The following is a 22631-nucleotide window of genomic DNA, read 5'->3' on the forward strand; positions in this document are numbered from 1 at the left end:
ATAATATATTTTTTTTTGATGAGTGTTTTGGGAATTTAGAGAAACCTCTATCTTATCCACATAATGGACGCCGTGATGTCCCGAGGGGACATCCCGGGGAAGAAATAATAATAGTTTATTCTTAGTTTCTTATATAATTATGTAAATATGTTCATGTAAATAAAGACCCAGTTGTGACCTAAAAAAAAAAGACATTCTTACACAGAGAATTAAGACGAAACTTAAAGACATAAAGCTATGGTAAATATCTAAATTTGTGAGTGAGTTTAGCAAAACGTCCCACTTTGTAGGTTACTATTAAAGCGAGATTTACTTGTATCTTTATATGAATAAACTGACAAACTGACAAATTTATATTAAGCAATCGATAAAGTGGGAAGTTTCCCCGAGCACACACATTTAATTATTTAAATGTTCAAAGTTGAAAACAGTAGAATTCATTGAGGTCGAAATATTGTCTTCCTGTCAGTAGCAGATATGTCTAATTCAGCAGTTCCCAAACTTAAGAAGATGGCGAGTGATTCTCCATAAAAAAAGTAGACTTGTTTTTTTCCGGATACTGACATTGAATATTAAAATTTTACACAATTTGATGGCATAGCAAAACTATTTATTTATTTATTTATTTAATCAAAAAGTAACACAGCATTACAGTTTACACCAAGGCACTGTGAAACTACAAAATACAAAACAAGACTTACAAAAAAATAATACAAAAGACATACAAAAAAAAATAAACAAATTAAACATTAGATTTGGGCGACGACGTAAGGCAGCGTTCCCACTTATGCGTCGCGTGTCTCGGGGCGCGCAAAGGGCGTCCGCGCCACGCCACCTGAGTGTAATTCAAAAAGCGTCTCCTCAGTACATTTTGTATAGGAAGGACGTAAGGCGCGCCGCCAAGCGGCGCGGCGCGCGCCCCGCCGCCGCCACGCCACCTGGGGCGCGTCTTACGTCTTTCCTATACAAAATGTACTGAGGAGACGTTTTTTGAATTACACTGAAGCGGCGTGGCGCGGACGCCCGTTGCGCGCCCCGAGACACTCGACGATCTGGTGTGGCCGGTCACTAACAGCGTGGCTCCGTTGCGTTGATCTGAACTATGATCTGTTTTTTTAAGGCACGCTATTAGAACTAGTTTCATTTTGCGATACAGCGAGAAAATGTCGCCAGTATCCTTGGTACAATGCCTCAAGGGTCTATTTTAGACATTAGCTAGCTTTTAAGTTTAGTCTTAGTTTCTTATACAGGGTGTTTTATCCATCGTTTGCCAAATTAATACGGTGGATAGGTGGGGTCGTTCCCTATCTCACCACGCTTTCCAAAAATTTGTTTGACTGAAATGCATTTTTTCTCAGAACTTTTTGTTGTTTTGAGAAAAAAAATCAGGACCAACTCATTTCAAAAAGAATTAAGTGCTAGAGACATGCAATTCTTATTGCATCGTGACGTTGCACTACTTTATTAAAGTCAAAATTTTGGACAACCAACGCAAAATTTTTTTATTGGCCCTCGAAGGTTGTACAGCATGTAATTTTTTTTACAAAGGTCAACTCAATAGCCAACTTTGATTTGCAATGAAAAAAAAACTAAAAAAGTTCACGTTCTTAAAATTCATCTACTAAATTGTGTGTTTGTCCTCTTTCTAATGATGTAGATGCGACCCGATTTTCCCGAGCGCTCCCATCTCGTCTTAAAACAGTCTATTTTTATCTAAAAGGGGAAGGTTTGTGGCAACCTCGCCTGACCCAAAGAAATAAACACACAGTTTGAGGCCTTCCGAATGAATACTGTATGGAAAACACACGTGGCCGCTGAAAGTTTGAAACGCACTGTCCACCCGTGCCATGGCCGAGTCAGGGAAAATATTTATTTACAATCATATCATATAACGCCTGTATCCCATAAAGGGGTAGGCAGAGCACGTGAACTACTCAAGTGCCACTCTTGGCAAAAAGGGGTCGAAAGAAATCCGAATTGTGACATTGCAGTGACAGGTTGCCAGCCTCTCGCCTACGCCACAATTTAACTCATATACCACAGTCGACTTCTACGACACCCACGGGAAGAAAGGGGGTTGTGAAATTCTTAACCCGTCCCCACAGTTTTTTTTTATATAAGTAAATATTATTTATTTGAGTGTGAAAACCAATTTATGTCTAAATTATGCTTTAGGGCACATGAAACGTCAACCATTTAGATATAGCATGGAGCGTAAGGCCGTTTTCACATTATCCGATCCGATATCGGATGTCGGACCGATATCCCATACATTTAAGTCGCCATCTTGGATATTTTCCATTAAAATCCTTCCGACATCCGATATCGGATCGGATAATGTAAAAACGGACTAAAGCATAGTTTCGTGCAAGCTAAGCTTCGCGTAAGTGCGTTTTCACATTGTCCGATCCAATATCGGATGTTGGAAGGATTTCAGAGGCAAAAATCAAGATGGCGGCTTATATGTGTGGGATATCGGTTCTACGATATCGGATCGGATAATGTGAAAACGCAATAAGGGTAATGGTATCCTACAGTCGCCTTCTACGATATCCTACAGTAGCGAAAAACGGGCACTTACAAATCTTAGACTGTAAGCATACGTTATACATAAACTCACGCCTCTAAAGGCATTGCCCTGTGCATATATCATATAAGTATATGTATATTATGTATATACATGTATGTAGACTGCAGAAAACGCATTACCCGCTTATCGAGCTTAGGTTACATAAAACGGCTTTCAGCCAAGTGCACCCCTGGGGCTGCATTGCATGCTAATGCATCTATGAAATAAATATATAGTTTTGTCTTTAAATATATTATGTAATGGAGGTGGAGGACATATTGTAATATGAATTAGTAAGCCTTAACAACAAATTAAATGTTCCCCTCACTAGCTCGGAAACACGTGTTTTGTAGTTTAATACCAGCGGGTAAAAACGTATTTTATCCACTAGTGGGTAAAGTAATTTGACCTTGAATAAAGTCAAATGAACTGCTTTAAAATTGATAAAAGTAGGTGAATCTAGTAATAAAGATGATTTACCGCCTGTGGAACTACTGGAAGCAGTGATAAACGCATTTTTTGCGTTGTAGTTTCATCGCTAAAGTGAGGGGAAAAGTTTTGTGTTACACTCGGGTGCAAATATATTTTACTTCTCGTGTGTTAAAAAACTCGCAAGTTCAGGATTCTATTCTCGAACCACTCGCTTCGCTCGTGGTTCAACTATAGAATCCTTTCGCTTGCTCGTTTTTTAATTCCACACTCGGCGTTAAAATACAACTTTGCCCCCTTGTATAACAAATAACTATTATTAGCTATAACGTAAACCTGAAAGGTTTCGTATAGGAGGTGCCAGCACCTACTGCTTGCCCGAGTTGGTCAAAGACGCCTAGTGGTTCAAGATGACATATAGAAAATAAATTTAGACGGCTTCCGCTGTGACGGGGTGGCCTAGGGGTTCACGGCGTTAGCCCGGATTGATAAAGACGCCGGTTCTAATCCAGCCTGCGCCACTGGTGGTATCCGTCATTTTTTCTTTAATATGTAACATCTTATTTCGATTCTTAAGAACCTACTATGTTGTTAATACAAGTATAAATAAATAGGGAGACAATACTTTTATGATGGCAACTACTCTATATTCATATAGCCGTTATTATTTTCCGTTACTTATTCAAACTCATGATAGCCACACACGCTGGTCTGCTGTGTAGAATAGAGACCGATTCCATGTATTCTTCAAAATTGCAGTCACAACCATTGATTCGAAGAGAACGAAGGTGTTTTAACGACATTAATAACAATAAATTTAGACTTAAACTGCTAAATCAAAATTGGTACGATTTAGGCATTAACAATTTTATTAAGAAATTTATGTACACTTTTAAAAGTAGCTTTAAGAAAACACTAAAAGCCTCAAAGGTAAACAGGAAATGTAAGTGGATATCGAAGGGCTTAAAAACTTCCAGCAAAATGAAACGATTTCTAACGATCATTGATAAGGAACACCTTGACAGTTCAATGGCTACATATCGTGGCAAGTACTTAAAGTTATACAGACAACTAATCCGAAATGCTAAAAAAAATGCTGTACAGGCACAAATTAATACAGCGAAAAATTCGAGCAAAGCCATATGGAAAATAGTTAACCAGCATAGAAACAAAACACCCTCTATTTCAAATAATAACTTGTTACTAAAAACAGATAAAATTATAAGTGACCCACAAGAGCAATGCAATATTTTTTGTAAAATATTTGATCACACTAGTGGAGGTGTAGCGGACCAACAAGCAGCGCTCAAGTTCCTACATCGACACGTGGCTAGGGTAACTGACGAGATGACCCATAGCGCAGTTACTCCATATGAGATATCTCGTTTAGTTAAGCTAATGGAGTCTAAGTCATCTGTAGGTTATGACGGCATACCGATAAAAATCATTAAGGATAATATTGATTTATTGGCAGAGCCACTTGCTAACTTTTACAATCAATGTTTTGAACTGTGCACGTTTCCAGATCAGTTAAAAATAGCTAGAGTACTGCCGATCCATAAAAGGGGACCAGTCAATATTCCCAATAATTACAGACCTATTTCATTGTTACCAATCTTATCAAAAATTTTTGAAAAATTATTAAAAGACAGGTTGCTTCATCATCTCAATAGATATCAAATTCTAAACACTCGGCAATTTGGGTACCGTAAAAGAGTTGGAACTAGTGAAGCTATTGATGAGCTAATTAAAGATACGGTACTTCAACTTAATAGTGGGAAGAAGGTAGCAGGGGTATTTTTGGATTTAAGCGCGGCTTTCGATACTGTGGACCATTCAATCTTGTTGAGTAAATTAGAATACTATGGAGTGAGGGGAAATGTGCTTAAATTATATCAGTCTTATTTAGGAAATAGAAAACAGTTTGTAGAATTAAGACACATTGAAAACAATTACGAGACGGTGCATAAATCACGTATGGTTGATATAAGACGAGGTGTTCCTCAAGGATCTATTTTGGGACCTATATTTTTTGTCTTATTTGTTAATGATTTAATAAATTATATCCATGATTCCATTCCAAATTTGAAGTTAGTGTTGTTCGCTGATGACACCAACGCTATAGTGTCCGCGGATTGTATAGAAGAACTAAATGAAATAATGAATAGCGCTCTTAAAGCATTTTCTTCTTGGTTTTCAGTGAATAATCTTACCTTGAATAGTAGCAAAACTAAATCAATTTTATTTAATACTAGTCCTAGATGCACCGATTCCTTATCCCTTAGTATAAATGGCGATATCATAGAACAAGTTGAGGTAGTGAAATTCTTGGGGGTTTTGATTGACTCTAATCTAAATTGGCAGCCGCAACTAGAAGAGTTAAACAATTCATTAAGTTCAAGTTGTTTTGCTCTGAGAAGCTTACGGGAAGAAACCAATATTGAACAACTCAAGTCGGTCTACTACGCCCTTATTGAATCTAAACTGCGGTACAGCATTAAATTATGGGGAAACAGTTACCTATATAACACTCAAAGTGCTTTCTTGGTGCAGAAAAGGGCCATACGAATTATTGTCAGAATACCGCAGTGGGAATCGTGCAAGCCGCATTTTAAAAAACTTAAAATATTGACTGTGCCTTGCCTATACATCTTGGTTCTCCTATCAGGGCTTGTCAAAAATTTGGAGGAAACTGAAAGTGATTATGACAGAGCATTGAGATTTGCAACGAGAAGAAAAGACCTTAAAAATAGTTTAGTGCCTAAATTAAAAATTGTGCAACATTCAGCAAGCTACCAGGCAGTTCATCTTTTTAACAAACTACCAATTGAGTTTAAGCAGATCTCTGATTGTAAACTGTTCAAGCGCAAGTTAAAGGCTTTTCTAGTAGAAAAATGTTATTACTCAATTAATGATTTTCTAAATGACATGTTTTAATTGGTTTGTGATAATTACTTATTTATTTTATTTATGTTTTCTTTGGTAATTGTATACAATGTAAATAACGTGGTTATAAATTGTTACTTCTGTTTTATTTTTACTTTTATTGCTATAGTTATGGACATTTAGTGTAGTAAATACTAGTAGGATGAATATTTTTGTAGTAGTTTTAGTATTGTGTTGTATGTAATTATTATATGCATGAATGAATATTCGACACAATGTTTATTGTTAAGAATAAATAAAAATAAAAATAAAAAAATAAACAGCTATAAGTATGCTGATATGAACTTTTTGATAAAAAAATTGTACATCACCACAGAAACCCGCACACAACAAATTTACCCTCCCTCCATCTCCAATCCTATAAAACAAAACGCTTATCACACTTCCCATGCAAAAACCTACAAATCTATACACTTAATTACTCGTATATTACAAATCTCCAATACACGGAGGGTTGGAGCGGCGCCGCGCCGGAGCGACCTTGATCCCGTTTTGCCCCCACACCCAGTTTGCACCCGCCTCCCCTTTGAGATGACCTAACGCTCAAGATCCTTTGGTATGCGTTTGTTGATAGATATAGATTAAGGTGTTTATTTATTAGACATTAGAGTTTAAATTCTGAAGGAAATATAAAATTTCTGTGGGAATATTTAGAAATGGAGTGTTAAAATTTATATAACTAATAATAAAAAAGTCTCTGCTTCCGCATTTTGTGATTTATAAATAAATAATAAATAAATAAATATTGGGGACACCTTACACAGATCAACTTAGCCCCAAACTAAGCAAAGCTTGTACTATGGGTGCTAAGCGACGATATACATACTTACATACATAGAAAACATCCATGACTCAGGAACAAATATCTGTGCTCATCGCACAAATAAAGGCCCTTACCGGGATTCGAACCCAGGACCGCGGCTCAGCAGGCAGGCATTTATACTTGGTTTAATTTGCAAATGTAAAAAAATATATTTATGAATTAATATGTAGTATGTACCTAGTTGGAAGTTCTGAAACATTTTTTATTCCCACAATACGTATCACGTATACGTATACGTGTTTTAAATATTACGCATTTTGCAAAGTTACTTCAGTTAGCGTTTATCCTAGTTTAAATCCATGATTTGACATAACTTCTCCCAATCATTATTTATGTTTTTAATTTTGGCTATTTTCTCAACCTGCTCTTCCTAAATAAAACTTAATTAGTTAAAATGCAATTAATGTATTTATTTGGTTCATTGGCCTATTTTAAGTAAATACGGTTCATCGGTCAAAATAAATGTGGGTTTTAAATAAAAGAGAAGGCCTTAGGAATTTTTGGGCATTGCATGCCACTTATTTACCCCATATTTGCCAAGAGTGGCACTGAAGCTTTAGTACTTTCATGTGCTCTGCCTACCCCTTCATGGAATACAGGCGTGATTGTATGTATGTATGTTATTTAAAGAAGTGTCACTTCTGTGGACAATACAAAATCAGAGATAATAAAATTACTGCAAAAATACTTCCGGTCTACGTAAAAAAAATCTCTTAATTTTGGTATTTTAATCTGCAGGGAAAAAGATAAATTAAGCTAAGTATTTGACCCACATTTGTTAAGAATCAATTAGTAACAAAAATAAAAACACTAACCATTTAAAAATAAATAAAATTCTAAATTTAATTTCCATCAAACCCAAGAATGCGATTTAATTTCTTGCTTCACCCAATGTAAATATGTTCTGCTGTTTCTCTTGGCGTCCGCACATATGACGTTTGGCGGCCTTTCAATAACCCTCTTCACCAGCGTAACGTGACCCCTATCTCTCCCTAGTTTCCCCTTTTTGCTCTCATTTTATTGGGTAAAGAGAAACGAGACAGGTCTTTTTATATTGGTTGTGGTTGAACGTTTTTTGCAGTTAACTGAATTTTAAAATTAATCAAGGAATGTTTTCTTTGTTTTATGTTTAGCTTGATTGCTTTTAAATAGGAAATGGGTGTTCAAGTGACTTGTATTACGTTCTGATAGTAATTAGATATGCGTTTAGTTTTTATATGTTAGTATTATTAAGACAATGTGACATGAATGTTTAATTATGTGTAATTTTACTTTAGCTAATATAGTCTTGAGATAAAAATCATATTACACACATATATAAATACCTAGTCATGCAGTTCAGGCTCCATTCTTTTGATTCACACCTATTTTACACATATATTTACTGATTACTAATTAATAAAATCGATAGGTAACGCTAAATAAACATACTTAACAGGTTATAAAACCATTTTTTATATTACGGTCGCAAACACAATCAAAATACATTTGCTACTTAAAACAAAATAACACATCACTGTTTACTTTAGAAACAAAATTCACTAACTACCCATAAAACAGATAAGCAATTCCATGACTACTTTCTTTATCTACCTACAATAAAAATAATTCCGAAGGATCAAAATTCAGACGATATTACAATTAGTATTTATAATTTAGATTTTTAAGTAATTTCATTAAAGAAACATATTTTAATAATGTAATTTTATATTCATTATTTATTAACCTTTTTGTTTTCACTTCTAACCATAGACAATACAAGTCGCATAACTTCACACGCCACGTCCTAGATGGCGTTATCAGACAACGATGAACGATTTGGCCCACGATTAACAAAAAAGTTAAATTAAAAAGTTTTTCACGCAAAAAGGCAACGGTATTGACTAATTTGACATTTACAAATAAAAAACAACATTTCGAAGGCTTCAAAACGGGTGCCTTGTTTATATTTTTGTTTCATATATTTCTACATCGCGGCAAAGAAATTTTTGTACAATCTGAGGTCATAGGTTGCTTTTAGTTGTTTTTTTCGGGTGGTCCGTTTCTTCAGAGTAAGCCAGTCTTTGGGGAGCTGGTCTAATATCCCCAACGCTTAATGTTCTCAATAAACACCTTTCTTTCTGTATGTGTTCGAATAACCATGTTTAAAAAAAAAATCTGGCACTTGACCGTTTAGAGAAGTTCTCAACACCACTCATGGAGATTGCTGACCACTTTTTTACTTTTTTTTATTTATTTTTTATTGTTGTTTGTCTACTGTCTTTATAAAGTTTCGTACCGTACCGACGCGAACATAATTTTAATTTAAAATATAAACGCTTGTTTTATTTATTGATTTGATATGTCCATATATTGGAATGTCTGACTGTCTGTAATACCTTCTTGAACTTTTAGGTGTCAATTATTACGATGTAGATACCGTACTTTTATATACAACAAAAATATATAGAAATTTTCCCACACAGAAAAGGGATTATTTTTTCCTTGTTAAAAGGGAGCAAACTGCCACTTTTCTGTACAAGGATTTTTAAGTTTTCACAAATGCTTATGATGTACTTAATCGATGGTTACTTTGTGTCAATTTTTTTTTTCCAATAAAAATATAAGAAATTCACAGTGTAGTCGTTCCAGAAAAAAAAATACTTATACATACATCTCAAAACTCTCAAAATATGACAATAAATCACTCAACGGGATAAGGTTTAAATTGTAAGCCACCTAACAGAAGTTTCATTGCAAAGATCGAACAATATTCATGACATTTGGAGAGATCTGTGCGAACTTCACACTTTTGAAGGTCACACAACCATATGAATAAATCAGAAGTAGGTCAAGGTCAGATGGGTGACAGTTTTTTTTTAATATCGTAGCTGCTACGTACTAAGATAAGATAAGATGCTACGTACTACGTAAGCTGAGCATTTCTTTTTTTTTTTTGCCAATATTTTTTTTTTATTGTTTTAGGGAATTTTAGGTCAATTGTAGGTACTCAGAATCACGAGTAGAGTAGGTACTTTCAATCTCACTGGGAGACAAAAAGTGTCCCAGAATTTCTATACATTTTTTTTACTTTCCTCTTTTGTTACCCCATACAACATGTACGGAAAATGGTAACAAAATAAGAAAAAATCGTATGGGACAATTTTTTTAACTACTAGGATTGAAAAGGCTAGTAATTCTGAGTAGAAATAGCATATTTTTTTTCAAAAATATCACACTTCATAAAAGTGGCAAAAAAAAAAGAAATGCTCAGCTATGAAATGTTTATGCTTTGCTACGACTCGTTTATTGTCTACGAATCAAGAGTGTGCTACGTCTAACGGCTCAGCCACGACATTGGGTTAAGCGCGACAGCGGTGAGCGGCGGGCGTACATTGGAGCGAGACACAGCGATGGGACTTTTCATTCGCACGTATGGCCGCCGCTCACCGCTGTCGCGCTTAACCCAATGTCGTGGCTGGGCCGTAAGGTTATAATATTTCCAATGTAAAATACATATAGGTAATTATAGTTATTTGTTATACAAGGGGGCAAAGTTGTATTTTAACGCCGAGTGTGGAATTGAAAAACGAGCAAGTGAAAGGATTCTATAGTTGAAGGAGCTGAAGGTTCGAGAATATAATCCTGAACTTGCGAGTTTTTTAACACACGAGAAGTAAAATACATTTGCACCCGAGTGTAACATAAATCTTTTCCCCTCACTATAGCGAGGAAACTACAACGCAAAAAAATGTGTTTATCACTGCTTCCAGTAGTAGTTCCACAGGTGGTAAATAATCTTAATTACTAGATTCACCTACTTTTATCAATTTTAATGCAGTTAATTTGACTTTATTCAAGGTCAAATTACTTTACCCACTAGTGGATAAAATGCGTTTTTACCCGCAGGTATTAAAGGACAAAACACGTGTTTCCGAGCTAGTGAGGGGAAAAGTATATTAGATACTAGCTTTCCCCCGCGGCTTCACTAGTGTTAAATTTCCTTTTAGGGAAGTGGAGGGGTTAGAAAGAGGCAAAAAGTTGCTTGATATGTCACTCTCCATCCCTTCAACTATCTCCACTTAAAAACTTTTTAACAAAAAATAAAACCGCCTTCAAAAATAAGCGCGTTACAAAACACGGAGAAACTAAAAAGCCAAAAATAATAAACCTTTCAATTCAGGTAGTCGGTACCAGACCTGTTCGTCGCCTTGCTATTGCCTGTTTGCCCCACCCACCCATACACAGGCTGGTACCGACTCCAAAAATAATTGATTTGTTTATAATTTGGATGTTTAGCTTATTGCAATACGATAAGAAATCTGAATTGAAAGGTTTATTATTTTTGGCTTTTTAGTTTCTCCGTGTTTTGTAACGCGCTTATTTTTGAAGGCGGTTTTATTTTTTGTTAAAAAGTTTATTTATTTGTTGATTTTTAGTGGTTCCTAGTGATATTATATGTATCAGTCCGAATACATGTACAGTAGTGAAAGAATTATCCTTTAACTCCTAACCATTGAGGAGTTGACCTTCCATCATCAGCTCAGTTGATTTTTAGTGGTTCCTAGTGATATTATATGTATCAGTCCGAATACATGTACAGTAGTGAAAGAATTATCCTTAAACTCCTAACCATTGAGGAGTTGACCTTCGATCATCAGCTCAGCCACATAAAATTATTACCATCAGACGTAAATACTGGTGTACCTTTGAAAAATAGACTAAAAACATTACATGTGCCTATAACATTTGAAGAGTTCCCTCGATTTCTCCAGGATCCCATCATCAGACCCTGACTTGGTGCCAATGGGACCATCTCGGGGTTATACCGGTTCGATCAAAAAAAAAATTTTGAAAATCGGTCCACGATTCTCGGAGATATCGAGTAACATACATACAAAAAAAAAATAAAAAAAAAAAAATAAAAAATTCAGTCGAATTGAGAACCTCCTCCTTTTTTGAAGTCGGTTAAATTAAAAATCACGTCAATTCGTCACTCCGTTTTGCCGTGAAAGACGGACAAACAAACAGACGGACAAAGAAAATCACTTCTGGCATTAAATTCACTTTTTGTACATTTTTACTGTACGATAAAGTTTGAATACATAAATAAGTTTAGTAATACCTACCTCTAATAAAAGTAATAAGGGATGAGAAGTATTCTCATCCCGCGTTTTCTCGGCGTTTCCAAACAAAATTTCACACTATGGAGTCGCCGCGTTCAGGCGGCGTTGGCATTAGATTGAAACCGCCGAAAAAACGCCAAACACCCACTACTAAAGTATAAAAACTAAGAGAAAATACTAATTCCAATTTCCCTTGTTCCAGGTTACGTGACACATAGCGCCTTATGACGTATCGGGACGGCTGTATAATGCCGCACACACGCAGCCTAGGCAGATAATACGCGCGTTTATCGGACGTTAAAGTGGACTTTATAATGTTGCCTTATGTGGGGTGATGGCGACACGGCCCTGCGTCTGACACAGACGATAAGGTAAGGAACTTTACTAAATTATAAAAATTATACGCAAAACGCTTTAAGCGTGTGCATAAAGGACTATCCAGACGCGGAACGGACGCCAGGACGCCAGCGCCGCGCCGCCCGACGCGGGCGACGCGGCGCGCGCCTCAAGCGACGCGTCGCTTGAGGCGCGTCTTACGTCCTTCCTATACAAAATGTACTGAGGAGACGTTTTTTAATCGGTCTACTTATGGTCTACTATGTCGCGGTGGGGGGTTTTTTCAAAATTTTAATTTTTATATAAAATTAAACAGTAAGGTCCGGTTTCAATAAGGTTTACAAACGGTAAATAAACGAGTCTTTTATCTCAGTAACTGTACACCTAGTAGTCTATATTAAATTACCCACTTTGCCATTTGGAGGAAACCGCAAAAGGTGAAAGGTGAGGAAAAGTCGTAACAAACTTTCTGGAAGCATCCATCTCCGATAAAAGGGACCTGAAACGCGTTTCTTTATTAATATAATTAGGGATGTAAATAATGCGATAAAAATGTCAGAGGGCACGAGGGCAGAACAAATAAGATGAAGATATTATTGGGGGACTCCTTACAGAGATCAACCTAACTCGAAACCGAGGACGATACATACCGAGACTGACATCATACAATAACCTAACCACAAAATTAAAATTTTGAAAAAAAACCCCGACATAGTGGACCGATTTTCATGAAACATGGCTAAGAACACTCCCGACTCCCGACCAACTCAGCTTTCAAAAAAAAAATCTAAATCGGTTCATCCGTTCGGGAGCTACGATGCCACAAACAGACACACACACAGGCAGACAGACGGACAAACAGATAGACACGTGTTCACGCTAGTAGTAGACTTGAGGTGAGTGAACTTGCGTATTGTATTATTGTAATAAAATTAGCATCATCATTCTCTTGCCCTTATCCCAGTCACTTGGGGTCCGCGCAGCATGTCTTTCTCTTCCATACATCTCTGTCACTCGTCATCTCATCAATAATAAAATGTAATAAAATTAGCATTTAGGAAAATTAAGACGTATAAGTAATATTTAGAATGATAGTACATTTTGACATTGACAAATAAAATAAAAAGGTGTCGGAACGCCTTATAGGTGTCTCGGGGGACCAAAGAGCCGGATCCTTCTTTGCTCAGAGGTTGAGTCTGGCGGTGCAAAGAGGAAACGCCGCAAGCATTTTTGGGGATCTGAGGGAGGTTTTTATAAATTTAATTATAACCTGCTTGAGTTAGTTTTAGTCTTTAGGGTTTTAAGATTTAATTTTAAGTTAATTATAAGATTAGATGTATTGTTCGTAGTTGTTAGAAGTTTGCACGTAACATAATTTTTATAAATATTTCTAAAAATTAAACTATTTAGAATGATAAACAAAAAAGAAAAAAAATATTATATTGTTTTCTTCTTGACTGAGTCAAACAAAATAAGTCAGTCAGACTGACTTATTTTGTTTTATGTTCACGCCAGTAGTAGACTTGAGTGCGCGAACGACACGTCAAACTTCGTCGTTTTTGCGTCAGGGGTTAAAAAAGTGTACCCCTGATGAAATGGCCCACAATTCATGGATAAAACTAGATGGCGCTGTTTCGCAGCCTGGAAGTGACCAAAATCATATTTTCACCAATATTTTTGCGTGTTTTTTTTTGTAATTTATTTTTAGTTGTGTGTAATTTATTTTAAGAACATTATGTATGCGGTGACAGTTCAATAGTATGGAGAAAATAATTCTAATAAAAATGTAAACCACCATACTGGCACACTGACATTATATTCCGCCAGGCGGCGCCTGTGCAAGTGCCTAGGCATGTCACTGTCATTCATATGCGAGAGAGAGAAAAATATCAGCTTCTCGCTCTCACGTATGAAATTATTTATCTGTGTAATGGACTAATAAGGTGGCGCGCATCTGTCATAACATAACCTTTGAGTGTGCCTCCTCATTATTTCATGTCACATGAACCGTTTGAGTTCCTTTCGAAATTCAAATTTGTTCGTTCTTTTTTCAGTGGTTCTCAAACTTTTCGCTCCGAATGTTGTAAAATGATAAATAAAGATCGTTATCAGCGTGCTGTATCGGTGGCAAAGTATGGTTGGCAAAAAAACAAATACACAAGTATTTAAAACATTATATATACCTAACAAATTATGAAATATTTACATATGTATTTATAATTACTTATCCAAATTACATTAAATAAATAATTAAAGTTTGTTCAACAAATTTGGCTGTCAGTCGATTAGAAAAAATCATTTTAAATAACTAAATGACCTTTCTACGTTGACAGAAATTACAGGAAGGTTGTTAAAAAATCTGGGTATTGTGTCAAATCCATACTGTGAATGAAGATACTGGCATTATTTGTGGCATTATACTCCTCCGTGCTCGTCTTGCTTCGTGCACTACTGTTGACTTCAACTACTTCAATAACAATTCTAGATAGTCGTATCTAGAGTGCGTTTGAATATTTTGATTAAAATAATATTCACTTCGCGTAATGTATTCTTATGACATAATTAATATCATTTGACATATATTGTTTTTAAAATATATAGTTGGTCGGAAAAGGCTTTGTACCGTAGAGGTGTAATCCTAAGAAGGTAAATATTTATTTTGTAGTTAAGAACAAAGTGAATATTTAAATGTACGTATTTGTTTGTTTTGCCAGCCGTACCATTTGCCACGAAAAGTGCACCTTGATAACGATCTTTAATGATAAACCTTAAGTCACGCCTCGGGGAAACATAATTTGGCATATCCAATTTTGTACAATTGAAATAAGTATTTTGTTTCAGTGCTATTTGAATTTGGATTTTTTTTCTATTTTTGTCTTTGTTGTTATTTTTAACCCCCGACGCAAAAACGACGGGGTATTATAAGTTTGACGTGTCTGTCTGTCTTACTGTCTGACTGTCTGTCTGTCTGTCTGTCTGTCTGTTTGTCTGTCTGTGTGTGTATCTGTCTGTGGCATCGTAGCTCCCGAACGGATGAACCTATTTAGATTTAGTTTTTTTTGTCTGAAAGCTGAGTTAGTCGGGAATGTTCATAGCTATGTTTCATGAAAATCGGTTTACTATTAGGTATGTCGCGGTCGGGGGTTTTTGCAAAATTTAAATTTTGTGGTTAGGTTAGTTATAAAAGCGTAACTTTTCGTAACACATTTTATTCCAGTAATAACCAGTATGTTAATTATTTAGGTATTTTTTTATTCAAAAAATATATGTATTTTATTAATATAATTAGGGGTGTAAATAATGCGATGTAAATAATAAACTTATATTGTTTTAACAATCGTAATATAATATTTTATATGTCATAATTGTCATAATTCTTGCAAATTCCACAAAAAAATATAATTCATTAACATTCCATTATTTACACTGGTTTCCTAATGTTAATTAACAATTACAGTTGTTAAATATTTTGTTAAAAAAACGAATATTCGTTTAAGTTACAGTAAAATTATTCACTCATCAGTTTATCCTAAGGATCTAAGGATAGGTCAGTAAAGTTCAAGAGTGTAAATCAATTTCCCAAATTACCACATTCCAAAAACACTTTGTTCATTACAAAAATCGTCTGCGAATCCATTATAATAACGAAATAATACTTCCGAGACATGCAACTTGGGACACTAACTCCCCATCTGCATTATGCACTCAAACGTTGAAATAAAGTTGATTTTTAATTGTAAGGGAATGGCAGTTTCAGCGTTTTGCTAAATTCCGAATTCGTATTCGCGGCGCTGAAAAGCGTATTAGCCGCTTTACGCCCATTGACGGTCTAGCTTTAGTGATTGTAAGAATACGCTGCAGCGCTTAAAGGTTACGGTGCCGATCGATGCGGCAGTGCGCGCGCACTCTATGACGTCATCGTCGCCGGGCGGGCCGGTACCGTTTTGAAATCGACGATATACAATAAGATGTTAAAACATTATTAGGTTATTTTATGACGAGTAATTTGTCTCTTTCAATTAAGAGCTCTGGAGTGAAAGGGGAGGTTTTGCATTGTAAACTGTCGTTCTGTTGGAAGTACCTATCTGGAATCGTTTTACTTACATCCCTTTTCGTAATGTGTCCTAAATGCTTTCGTTACTATGTGTTTGTATGCATTGTTTAGTAAATTATTAGGTTGTCGTGCGGAACCTAGGTTATTATTAAAGATGCAACCGAAAAGCTATGGGAAAGGACAAAGCATAGATATCAAATAGCATAATGTACATTACGATACAAATGCGAAAAAAATGAAATCCGAAACGAGTCGTGGCGATAAATTAAAACATGATCGAAGGGAGTGTTTTAAATCGACACGAGTTACGAATTTCCTTTCGCACGTGTACCTAATCGAACGACGTTACGACACAAAAAACACCATCTGTACTGAAATAGTACATTACGATACAAGTGCGTAAAAAAGGAAGTTCGAAACTAGTGGCGATAAATTAAAACACGACCGAAGGGAGTGTTTTAAATCGACACGAGTTACGAATTTCCTTTTTGCATGCGTATCGTACGACGTTTTTCAGTACAGATGACCCTCCGAAGTTTCGACCTGGCATATAATGAACCACTTCTCGCACTAGTGCGTAAAAAAAACACCATCTGTACTGAAAATTAATTTACTTAATCATTTAAATAATGGTTCTCAACATGTACTCTATCTAAATCTATAAGTTGAAAAGAAATAGAGACGAATAAATGCACTCTTGTTCTTATCAGATCTGTGTAAAAAATCAACAAAACAGAAAGGGAAACCTTATTTGTTGTTGTTTGTTTTTCATAGAACTCAACATTGACCTATGGAAGGTTAAGCTGGAATTCCATGAAATGTTACTACCTAGAAATTTATATAGATGGCGCTACAGGCTTTATATTGAAGGTAAATAGATTATGCATACACTGGCGTTTATCGGCAATAGACCGGGAGGAGTTATGGGAATTGTGCCAATTGAATCAAAGGTTTAGCATATGTATTACTGAATATTAGAAAAAATGGTACATAGTATAATATTGGTTACAATTCTAAAAGTAAACTGTACTAATTTACACAATACACTTCGAACTGTCAGTGATTGAAAATATACTAAATAATGGAGTAATTTGTGTAAATGATGAAGATATTTTGTTTCCTGTTCCTAATAAAATAAGTTTACGTCTTGAAAAAAAAAAAATATTCCCGCGGTCCCGGGTTCGAATCCCGGTAAGGGCATTTATTTGTGTGATGAGCACAGATTTTGTTCCTGATTCATGGATGTTTTCTATGTATATAAATATTTATATATTATATATATCTATCGCTGTCTGAGCTGAGTACCCACAACACAAGCCTTCTTGAGCTTACCGTGGGCCTCAGTCAATGTGTGTAAGAATGTCCTATAATATTTATTTATTTAAATGTTACCATAACGCACTCGTACCTACAAATTACGGACTTAATATTGAAACTATTGAAAGACGTAAAAATTACATAAGAAGAAAACGATATAATTATTAGTTAAATCCTCACAGGACTCTTAGAAATAAGATTACCCTCAATATAAATAATAAATAAGCTGTAGCCGCCATTCTGAGCCAGGTGAATTTACCTTTTTAAACTAACAAATTGAAGCCTTTTAAATACTAAAGCATACTGAAATTCCATTAAATTGGAAGCACATGCTATAAATTTTGTTACACGGACGTTTTAAAGTTCAGTTTATATTTGAGCTTGCGTGTGAATTTTATTGTAGTTATTTGGCTGTGCAAATAATTTAATTGACCATTGATGTTTGCGTTTGCCACCAAAACTACATATATTATGGTTTCAATGTTTAAATTATTCACGAGGGATGAAAATGATGCCTACTATTTTAATTTAAATAACCTTTCGGGTTTTATTAATATTGTCATATGACAATCGCGATACCTATTTACCGCAATGAATAGTATTATTTCTACATTTAATGATAAGATCATTATCTTTGTAGATTAATAAAAATAATGATAAAGTAGTATTAGTAGAACATACCTACCTAATTGTAGCGCAATAGATTGATTAGATTTTGTTCGCCTATTTATGACATTATGATCCGTGCCTAGAAATTTAGTAGAATTTAATATTAAACTTTTAAAATATGTACAACCTTAGAAAAGTTCGAAGTACTGATGTAAAGCATAGACCCTAGAAATGAGGTTCTACATATAAGACGATAATTAATAATGAATGCGTCGCGATTGAAAACTTTGGGAACCCAAGGCAAAAGACAATACTGACTGGATTAAATGCTTAATAATAGTTTTTTTTGTTCAATGTTATTATTTTTAAGAAATTATAAAATTTATTTACGTATGATTAGATTTAAGAAATTATACGATTAGGTATAACGATAATATAATTATCGAAGCCTAGCAACCGAAGTTATTTTTGTTATTTTAGTAGTAACTAAAAACATGTTATAAATAGTATTTAAACAGTGTCTAATATTAATTAACTCAATCTAAATTATTAGAAACTATGTCTAGTCAGTTATTGACAACATATAGCAATAAATAAAAAAATCGCAACAGCAGATTAACTCTGATCGTGATTTACGTTATCGATTTTTTTAGTTAAACGATCCACATGTTGAGTGATTGAGCAAAACCATGAGTCAGTAATGAATGTCAATCCACGCGTGTACGCACATTACATTGTCTATGAATTACAGATTTTTGGCGGAACAGTATAAAGCTAGGAACACACTCATCATCCTCCATGCGTTATGCCGGCATTTGCCACGGCTCATGGGAGCCTGGGGTCCGCTTTGACAACTACTTAATCCCAAGATTTGGCGTTTGGAAAGCTAGGAACACACTAGCAAAAAATGTAATTATGAAAATCAAGACTTGATCGCATTAGGGTTGTTTTTTTTTTAAATTCAGTTGTAAGGAATTTTAAAAAAATTGGAAGACGCGTCGGGTATATAATTTGTAATTTGACATTTAATAAGTTTGAATGTTTTGATCATATCCGAATCTGATTACTATATAGGTATCTACATAAGTTGTAGATATTATCCAATATGAATTCGTTGTTGTAAAGTTATTACTTGATCATCAGTTGACGACCGGTCTGACTCAGTCGGTAGTGACCCTGCCTGCTAAGCCGCGGTTCTGGGTTCGAATCCCGGTAAGGGCATTTATTTGTGCGATGAGCACAGATATTTGTTCCTGAGTCATGGATGTTTTCTATGTATATAAGTATGTATTTATCTATTTAAGTATGTATATCGTCGCTTAGCACCCATAGTACAAGCTTTGCTTAGTTTGGGGCTAAGTTGATCGGTGTAAGGTGTCCCCAATATTTATTTATTTATTTGTGAAATATACATTTTTTCAGTTTATAATTAATATTTGTTTGTTACCCCAACACCACAAGAGAAAACAAAGTTATACTTTATTTTTCTAGAAATTGTTAAGTTATAATCCTCGTTTACATTTAACTGCAATGCAAACGCAGCAAATGAGTTATTTATCTACTTATTTTTTAAAGTACATACTTATTTAAGTATTTACGAAAAAGTCGCCCGTGAGCAACAATCCTTATTCCATTAGATCACGACCAAATCCGAAAACAATACGCAGACTAAACAGCGCAATCAATCCGTATCTGCAGGCGGTAATAGTCTACACTACACAAAGAAAACTAATTATAAAGACTATCAATATCCTCAGGCAAAAACGCTATTAAGCCCAAACCACCGAAATGGCATCCTCATATAAGGTAGGTACGTATTTTGTTTTAGGACAGCTACCAGGGTATGTAGCCAAATAGCACTACGCTTACGATATCAATCGCTCTTCCGTATTGTCGAGAGTATTACAAATCCAGGGAGCCGATTTTTGAATCTCGGCCATTCGATTTCGTGAAATTAGTTAAATAATAACTCCGCTACTAGCGATTTAAATTCTACTAACAGAATCGAAAACGAGTGGCCATTACTGCTAGTTTTATAATTACTAGTACTCATTTTTCGAAAATAGCATTACGTCGTTTTCCAGACTTTCGAACGGCGAATTCGTGCGTTCTAAATTCAAAAATCGATCCCCTGACTGCGTTTCTATCACGTCTAGCGTCAACCATTTTCATTTTGGCTATCTAGGCCGTCAGATTAAATCCCATACTGAAATTTTAAAAAAATCGTTTAAATGCGTAAGAGCGGTGGACAGGAAGGCAACGATGTTCTGATTTTCGTATTTCACAGTAGGGCTCTGATTCTGACTCAATGCGATGTTGCTAGGGATGTACCGACTATTGATTTGGCCGACTAGGCCGACTACCGACTAGTCGGCGCTTGGGTGGCCGATTAGTCGGCCGACTAGTCGGCTAGTCGGCCAGAACATAATTTTCGAGTAGTTTATCAAAATTTTTGAATTACATTGGTCGTATGTTGGAGCATTTCATTATTTTTTAAAGGTTCAAAGGTCAATGAGAATATTGATATACAATTTCCATTTTTACCAAACGGTTTGGCTTAAGTGGGTAGGAATCCTGCCTATGAAACCGATAGTCCTTAGTAGGACATTTCTTTCTGTGATTACCGCAGTTGTTCTTTTGACTAACAACATAACAAATAGGTTCATAATACAACAAAATCAGCTGTTAATTTATGTTTGTACTGTTTTTCTATCACTTATAATGTGCCGACTAATCGGCCTTTTTTGCCGACTAGTCGCCGACTAATCGCCGACTACAAATGTGGCCGGATAGTCGGCTTTCCCGACTAGTCGGCGACTAGTCGGTACATCCCTAGAAACAATACAAGACACGTTTGTATGGTGATTGACAGTTGTGTTTATTGGCTCGTCTCTGGTACAGTTTGTAGGGAACTGGATCAGCTCTTTGTTTGTTCAGACGCCATTGTGCGTGCACGTGGATCATTTCTAATTAAAGTTTCATAAATCTTAGTCTAATTTGTAGGTATTCAATAAACTTTGAGTTCCATACGTTTGCTTAATATAAATATTTTTCCCATCATGGAAACCATAGGTTATTCCGGACCTTTGGGAGACATGCGTGAAGCCGAGGTCAACACGTAGAGGCACTTTTGACACTTTGATGAAATGTAAGGAATACACCGAGCGGATTAATTATTATAAATTAAATTATAGTGACATTCTTACAAAAACAGCTTAAAATAGCTTTTAAAATTGTAAATTGTTCTGCAAAAATTTAACCCGGGACTACTTCTTTTGTACCATCGGCAACACTGTTAGCTGTACATTTGTAATCCTTATTACAAGGATGTAAAGGCTACCGATGTTTAGTTAAGGGTGTTGCTGTTAGTACTGGACAGTGATCGTGAATACTTAGCATTTTTTTAACTACATAGATAATATTCAAATAGACTTAGCAACAAGCGACTTTAAATCATTTACATAGAAATTTATAATGTCATCTGCAATTTCTTCACTTTAGCCCTATCTGCTGGTGGTGCATGGTGTTTTGGCATTTCAGTATATCGTCACTACTTTTAAAAAAACTTTATCTTCGTCTGTCAATGAAAAGAAAATTGTAGTAAGTATGTATAGAAACAGAAATAGAAATAGAAATAATTTATTATGAATAACATAAGTGTACAGTAGTTTTTCTTAAAGACTAAGAATTTTATAAGGGATGATTTATACAAATGCCTGAGCTAGGATAGTTCCTGTGTTTCAGGCAATAACAAGGACTTAATTGGTAAATTATTATTAATTATTCACTATAATAAAGCTAATTATTTTAATTAAAACCGGCCAAGTGCGAGTCGGGCTCGCGCACAAAGGGTTCCGTAGCAGCAAACCAAAATTACAGTTAAATCAACCTATCTCAAAAACTATAAGAGATACTTTGATCAAACCAAAAATCGTTGAAAGAGTTAATTAGCATGCATCACCTCTATTTTTTTTAGAATTTTATACCCCGTAGTTATAAAAATAGAGGGGGGGACATACTTTTTACGACTTTGAGAGCTGATATCTCAAAAACCGTTCACTTTAAGAAAAATGTTTTTTAGAAAACTTTATATCATTTTAAAAGACCTTTCCATTGATACCCCACACGGGTATGTACATCGAAAAAAAAATTTTCATCCCTCAGTTACATGTATGGGGGCCCCACCCCAATTCTTTTTTTACTATTTAGTGTCATAATTTTGTAGCGGTTCATACAACACATATTCCCATCAAATTTCATCACTGTAGTACTTATAGTTTCCGAGTAAATCGGCTGTGACAGACGGACAGACGGACAGACGGACAGACGGACAGACGGACATGACGAAACTATAAGGGTTCCGTTTTTGCCATTTTGGCTACGGAACCCTAAAAATAAACAATGTATGGAATGCATATAGACTTACTGCGTTTTAACTTTGAG

At 35.3% G+C, this 22631-nt stretch overlaps 1 protein-coding gene across 2 annotated transcripts in view; it reads left to right on the forward strand.

The window, feature by feature from the left end:
* Positions 1 to 22631, forward strand: part of LOC125237451 (plasma membrane calcium-transporting ATPase 3) — a 284836-nt gene that overhangs the window by 33949 nt on the left and 228256 nt on the right. For both annotated transcript variants that reach the window (XM_048144533.1, XM_048144534.1), the window contains exon 2: positions 12075 to 12243. The gene's annotated coding sequence lies outside the window, so the exon portion shown is untranslated. The remainder of the gene's footprint in view (positions 1 to 12074; positions 12244 to 22631) is intronic.

Source organism: Leguminivora glycinivorella, chromosome 21 (genome assembly GCF_023078275.1).
Source record: "Leguminivora glycinivorella isolate SPB_JAAS2020 chromosome 21, LegGlyc_1.1, whole genome shotgun sequence".
Taxonomy (NCBI): domain Eukaryota; kingdom Metazoa; phylum Arthropoda; class Insecta; order Lepidoptera; family Tortricidae; genus Leguminivora; species Leguminivora glycinivorella.